We start from the raw sequence: 7,642 nt of genomic DNA, 5'->3' as shown, positions 1-7,642 counted from the left end.
GAGGAGGGAGATAACTTGTTCACCTTAGCCTCTAAGGATAGAACCAGAAGCAATGGGCTTAATCTGCAGCAAGGGAGGTCTAGGTTGGACATTAGGAAAAAGTTCCTAACTGTCAGGGTGGTTAAACAGTGGAATAAATTGCCTGGGGAGGTTGTGGAATCTCCATCTCTGGAGATATTTAAGAGTAGGTTAGATAAATGTCTATCCGGGATGGTCTAGACAGTATTTGGTCCTGCCATGCAGGCAGGGGACTGGACTCGATGACCTCTCGAGGTCCCTTCCAGTCCTAGAATCTATGAATCTATGACTGTACCTCCTAAAATATAAGGACTGAGGAGAATTTGTAGGCCGCTTCACCAATTTGCTAAAAAGACACATCTTTGTACTGTTAAAACCATGCCTTCAAGTACTTCCTTAACATCATTATTCACTTGGGTCACAGCATATCATTAACAGTTCTGGAATGCTCCTAGTAGAATATTTTCCAGTAGTACAGCCATATCTACTCCACAGGATACCGGCCAGCTGGAATTTTGGTGTCTATCCCTTGCTAAGACTGGGCACCAAGGGTAAGAATGTATTGTACATTGAACCTGTAGGTCTCCTATTGAACACTAAGGGATGGTGCTTCAGGTACCTTCCTTGGAAAGTCATTCCACTGTCTAGTCAACCTCACAGTTAGAAATGCTGTCAATGTCTATCAAAGTTTCCCTTTAAGTAAGTTAAACCAGTCTCAGGTCATTACTCCTCATATCCCCTGTAGTGTGCCTCAGACATAGCCTTCCACTATGGTGTTAATATTCACGAGAGTGTAGACAAAGAACTGAACCAGAACTCCAGATCTGAACTCCCAGATCTATAGACCCAAAGTTTGGACCCAGATCTGAACTTCACAGCTGGTCTCTATATACTTAGATTGTAAGATCCTTGGGACATGGACTGTCTTTTTGCTCTGTTTGGACAGTGCCTTGCACAATGGGGTCCTGGTCCAGGACTTGGTCTCCTAGGTTCTTTGGTAATACAAATAATAGATAACAACAAATACATAATGAGCTGAAACAAACCCCAGCTCCAAAATACCCTGGCATTTGAGAACATTCAGATCCACACCCAGACTCTGAGGCAGAGTCCATCTTTTTTGGCATTCATACTGTAGTTAGTATTGCTTTGAAACGTTACTTGTCTGTACTCTATGTTCCAAGCTAATTCCTGGTGAAATTGTATGGTTATTGTAGAGTTACACCAGCCATGAATCTTTCTGGAGAAGCCCATAGAATTCATAAAATATATGTCTGCTGTGAGCAGTGACAGGGATTGAGAATTTTAATTTGGTTGTAATTTTTTTAATGTGCTTTCTCATTGCTTTTTTACAGACTACATAATCTATTTAGACCATTGTCTAGAAACAGTAGTTCTTCCATCAGGCAGCTTTACATTCTCTTTGGAAATAAAAGTAGGAAACAAGATGTAAAACATCTTAACCATGTTAATGTCTTCAGGACTACTGATAACTTGGGGAAGGAATATAGATCTTCCTAATGTTTTGCAGTGAGTTGCTGACACTGAAGAAGTTGTACCCACAAAGGGGTTAATAATGGATGGTATAACTGCAAGATTATTTCTTTTGCTTCACTAAACTACGGTTCAGATGAGAAAAGTTAGCTTTTCCACTGCAAGAATATAAATGTTGGTATTTTATCAAATTTCTTCAGCCCTCAAACCGTTGCTCAATTTGAAATGCTAGATTAAAAACAAACACACAAAGGCAACCAAGAAAGAAAAAGAAAGAAAATATTTTTCTTCTGCCCCGGACCACTTTGTGAACATTACAGAAAATGTTGCCTATTTTGTTTCCTCTTGTCTCTGAATCAATCTTTTGCATTAAGTTCAGCGCAGCAGTAAATAACCATTTCTTTGTCAGCCATAAAAGATTATTAAAATGTTCAGGGTTGAATGGAACGAAGATTTTTTTTTTTGTTGAGGCACAGGACTGGGAGTCAGGAGAGCTGGTTTTTGTTCCCGGACACAGTAGACAGACCTCTGTGAGACCTTGGGCAAGTCACGTAGGATCAGATGTTCCAGTGCTGAGCATCCAGTGCAAATGTTCCAGTGCTGAGTTGGGGCTAGGCTTTCAAAGGTTCCCATTTAGGCACCTAAATAAGGACCCGATTTTTCAAGAGTGCTCAGATCCTAGCAGATCCCATCGTGACACTTGTGGCCAGATTTTCAAAGGAGCTCAACACAGCAGATGTCTAGCTCTGTTGAAAACATAGCCACTTATTCTGGTGCCTAAACAGGAGCTGAGCTCTTCTGAAAATCTGGCCCTTAGGGCTTGATTATCAGAGTTGTGAGCACTTACAGCTTTGTTGCAAGTCAAGGTAAGATACAAGTAGCTCAGCACCTCTGAAAGTCAGATCCTTAATCTCTCTGGGGCAAACCCTCTTCATAAATTAATAGATTCAGAGGCCAGAATGGACCATTGTGATAATCTATTCTGACCTTCTGTGTAACATAGGCCACATGGAATTTCCCCAAAATAATTCCTAGAGCAGATCTTTTAGAAAAACATCCAACCTTGATTTAAAAATTGTCCGTGATGGAGAATCACCACTGCCCTTAGTAAATTGTTCTAATGGTTAATTACTCTCACTGTTAAAAATGTACTCCTTATTTCCCGTCTGAATTTGTCTAGCTTCAACTTCCAACCACTGGATCACGTTGTATCTTTCTCTATTAGATTGAAGAACATATTATTAAATACTTGTTCCCCATGTAGATATTTATAGACTGTAATCAAGTCCTTCTCCTTGTTAAGCTAGATAGATTGAGTTCTTTGGGTATGTCTACACTGCAATTAAAAACTTGCAGCTGGCACATGCTGGCCAATTCAGGCTTGGGTTGTGGGGCTGTTTAATTGCAATATAGATTTCCGGGCTCAGACTGCAGTCCGGGCTCTAGGACCCTGCAAGGTGGGAGAGTCCCAGAGCTTGGGCTGCAGCCAGAGCCAAAATGTCTGCACTGCAATTAAACAATCCCACATCCTGCAAGCCTGAGTCAGCACAGGTCAGCTGCAGGTGTCTAATTGCAGTGTAGACGTACCCTTTGAGTCTATCACTAAAAGGCAGGTTTTTTAATCCATTAATCATTCTCGTGGCTCTTCTATGAACCCTCTCCAAGTTATCAACATCCTTCTTGAATTGTGGACACCAGAACTGGACACACTATTCCAGCAGCAGTTGCACCCCAGTGCCAAATATAGAAGTAAAAGAATTTATCTTTCTTACTTGAGATTCCTGTTTAAGCATTCCAGGATCACATTAGCTCTTTTGGCCACAGCATCCCACTGAGAGCTCATGTTCACTGATTATCCATCACAACCCCCAAATCTTTTTCAGGGTCACTGCTTCCCAGGAAAGCGTCTCACATTCTATAAGTATGGTCTACATTCTTTGTTCCGAAATGTATATATTTACATTTAGCTGTATTTAAATGCATATTGTTGCGTTTCCCCACCTCTGCAGCTCAGAGGTATGATGCAACAGACTGATGTAGCTCTATTGCTTGGGGGGAACGGGGTGGTATTTGTGGATCCCCTACAGGTAAACCACACCTCCTTTTTGCCATGGAGCATAGGGATTCCTGTATGACCCCCCACAAGTGAGCAGGACTGGTGGATCTGCTGCTACGTGGATTCACTTCCAATCCATCCATCCATCCACCCTCCCCCAGCAGAAGTGGTTGAAGCTTCCTCAAGAATTCATCCCCTTGCACCACTGGCCAACCCTCCTTGCATTAAGCTTAGCTTCTTTGCCAGGGTTAAAGGCAGAGAAATTAGTCATCGGTGCCTCAGTTTCTTCATCAATAAAATGGGGATAATACTTACCTCACAGGGGTTGTATGGCTACATTAATAATAATAATTAATAATGTATTCATATCTATTGAGATCCTTGGATGGAATGTATTATGGGAGGACAAAATATTATTATATTTTGAAGGCAATGCACAAAAGGAACATTCCACTAATTGGCTTATCTTAGAACGAGATTCTGGGGCATACTTCCTATGTACCTTTTAAAAATACAACAACAGTTTTATCTTGCATGCCAAAGAAAGTGTGTTTGTCCTTGCCTGACACTGTTTTTTAAAGTGTTGGGTGTTAATGAAATTCCTTAGCCCTAAGCCCTTCTGAAACATCAAATGTTGATTTAAAAAATATTTTTTCTCCAGTCTTTAAAGCAGCATCAAAACTGTAAAGGTTTAAAAACAAGAGAGAGAAAGAAAAGAAACTTCCAGGTGCAAAAATGCTTTAACATGATCTCATATGCAAAATGGGGTGGGAGGAAGGATTATACTTTATTTACGTATGTATTTACATTTGGAACTCATTGTAATCATAATACTTTTGGCCAAAACCTGTTCACATTATTCACACGAGAAGGCTAACTGATTTTAAAATTCTTTCAGTTTCAGTAATATAGGGAAGCAAATCTAAATATTTTAAAATATGGAGTTAAATTCTGGCTCTGCTGAAATCAGTGACAAAACTCCCATAGAGGTTACAGATCCTGGGTGAAATCCTGGTCCTATTGAAGTCAGTCTTTCTTACAACTATTTTATGTGCTATTAACTTTGTTAGAGTTGCTACATAGATGGAAAATAAATGACATATTTTAGGCCTGATCTACGCTACACAGTTAGGTTGACGTAAGCTGCCTTGCATCGACCTAGCTGTGGAAAAGTCTTCACTTAAATTTGGCTCCTGCCGAACATAAGTGCCTTTTTATGCTGATTTAGTCACACCACCTCCCCAAGCTGCCTCATGGTTGGTGTAATTAGGTCGACACACTGTCAGTGTAGATACTGCATTGCTTATGTCCACTGTTGCTGGCTTTCAGGAGCCATCCCACAATCCCCTACACTGACAATGCAATTGAAACAAGTGCTCCTGGTGAAGACGCTCACCACTGACACAGGGAGCTTGGCTTAACAGAAAAACCTTCAGTGAGCTTAAACACAAAAAGGAAGCTTACAAGGATTGGAAACTTGGACAGATGACTAGGGAGGAGTATAAAAATATTGCTCGAGCATGCAGGGGTGTAATCAGGAAGGCCAAAGCACAATTGGAGTTGCAGCTAGCAAGGGATGTGAAGGGTAACAAGAAGGGTTTCTACAGGTATGTGAGCAACAAGAAGACGGTCAGGGAAAGTCTGGGACCCTTACTGAAAGGGGGAGGCAGCCTAATGACATGATGTGGAAAAAGCTGAAGTATTCAATGCTTTTTTTGCCTCGGTCTTCACAGACAAGGTCAGCTCCCAGACTGCTGCACTGGGCAGCACAGTGTGGTGAGAAGTTGACCAGCCCTCTGTGGTGAAAGAGCAGGTTAAGGACTGTTTAGAAAAGTTGGACATGCACAAGTCCCTGGGGCCGGATCTAATGCTTCCGAGGGTGCTGAGGGATTTGGCTGATGTGATTGCAGAGCCATTGGCCATTATCTTTGAAAACTTGTGGCAATTGGGGGAGGTCCCAGACGACTGGAAAAAGGCGAATGTAGTGCTCATCTTTAAAAAGGGGAAGGAGGAGAATCTGGGGAACTAGAGACTGGTCAGCCTCACCTCAGTCCCTAGAAAAATCATGGAGCAGGTCCTCAAGGAATCCATTTTGAAGCACTTGGAGGAGAGGAAGGTGATCAGGAACAGTCAACACGGATTCACCAAGGGCAAGTCATGCCTGACCAACCTGATTGCCTTCTATGATGAGATAACTGGCTCTGTGGATATGGGGAAAGCAGTGGATGTGATAAATCTTGACTTTAGCAAAGCTTTTGATACGGTCTCCCACAGTATTCTTGCCAGCAAGTTAAAAAAGTATGGATTGGATGAATGGACTACAAGGTGGATAGAAAGCTGGCTAGATCGTTGGGCTCAACGGGTAGTGATCAATGGCTCAATGTCTAGTTGGCTGCCGGTATCAAGCCAAGTGCCTCAGGGGTCAGTTCTGGGGCTGGTTTTGTTCAACATCTTCATTAATGATCTGGATGAAGGGATGGATTGCACCCTCAGCAAGTTTGTGGATGACACTAAGCTGGGGGGGGAGAGGTAGATACGCTGGAGGGTAGGGATAGAGTCCAGAGGGACCTAGACAAATTAGAGGATTGGGCCAAAAGAAACCTGATGAGGTTCAACAAGGACAAGAGGATGAAGCTAGGTTGTTTTCAGTGGTGGCAGATGACAGCACAAGGAGCAATGGTCTCAAGTTGCAGTGGGGGAGGTCTAGGTTGGATATTAGGGAAAACTATTTCAGTAGGAGGGTGGTGAAGCACTGGAATGGGTTATCTAGGGAAGTGGTGGAATCCATCCTTAGCGGTTTTTAAGGTCCAGCTTGACAAAGCCCTGGCTGGGATGCTTTAGTTGGGGTTGGTCCTGCTTTGAGCAGGGGGGTTGGACTAGATGACCTCCTGAGGTCTCTTCCAACCCTAATCTTCTATGATTCTAAGTGTGCACACACACACAAGCAATTTAATATGTGCAGTGGCTGTATGCTGATGTAAATTTAAGTTGACTTAATTTTGTAGTGTAGACATGGCCTTAGCGTCGGCTAGTTTAAAGCAGTTCTATGACCTGGAGAATTTTGCTTATGTATATAAAACTTAAAATATACTTATGTCTGGGAAAATATTATGGAAAGATAAAATTATAGCTGACTTGTAAGATTAGCAGAGTCCTACATCTGGTGGCTATGTTCACTGGGCTAACTGCTATATTGTTTTACACCTTGTCCAACCCCACATACAACAACAATTGACTTCCCAATGGGTTTGTACAGGTATAACTCTGCAGATGTTTGCCTACTTTGTGGGGGGCATCCTCCCTTGAGACTGAAACCTAGATCTTAAGAAATTGTAGACAATTTATCTATCAAGGTCTTCGTCAATGGCAAAACTGCCATTCACTTTAATGGGAGCAGGAATTTTCTATGACTCAGAAAGGGTCTTTCCTCTGTACTAAGCTTGTCTCCACTGGAAGGCACTCTTTGCATGTTACAGAGTATGTTATATCATTCATACCTCCCTCTTTTTTAATTGCTTTAGAGTTATTTCACAATGTGATTTAGAGTTACTTACCAGACTCTAAGAGAGAGCAAATCTTGCAAATTCTTACTCATGTGAGTAACCCCTACTGATGCAAGTCAACGGAACTAACAAAGGTCCTGGTCTTGCAAAACATGCATGTGAGTAGTCCCCTCTCAAGTGTGGAAAGCTAAGCATATTCAGAAAATTTTCTCAAATGGGGGCCCAAATGTCATACATCACCTCCATATTGGTGCACATACAAAATTCATTCCCCACATGGGTGGGAAAAGTTAGAGGAAACACTGATCAGGACCCCACTGTACAAACACAGAACAAAAAGATTGTGCCTGCCTTAAAGATCTGACAATCTGAATCTAAGACAAGAGACAACCAGTAGTTATAGACAGGAGGGTACAAGGAAACAATCTTTTGCTTGGATTACTCTAATAGGAACCTTTAACAATCAAAAATTTTCTTTTAAAAGATGAGGCTAAGACAAAGAGTTACACAGAAAATGTTCTCTTTAGTTACTGTAAACACAATAAGGTTGGGGGGTTGATTTTTTTAGGAT

This window comes from Malaclemys terrapin, chromosome 17, assembly GCF_027887155.1.
Source record: "Malaclemys terrapin pileata isolate rMalTer1 chromosome 17, rMalTer1.hap1, whole genome shotgun sequence".
Taxonomy (NCBI): Eukaryota; Metazoa; Chordata; order Testudines; family Emydidae; genus Malaclemys; species Malaclemys terrapin.
The sequence above is the reverse complement of the archived record's forward strand: the minus strand, read 5'-3'. Positions refer to the sequence as shown.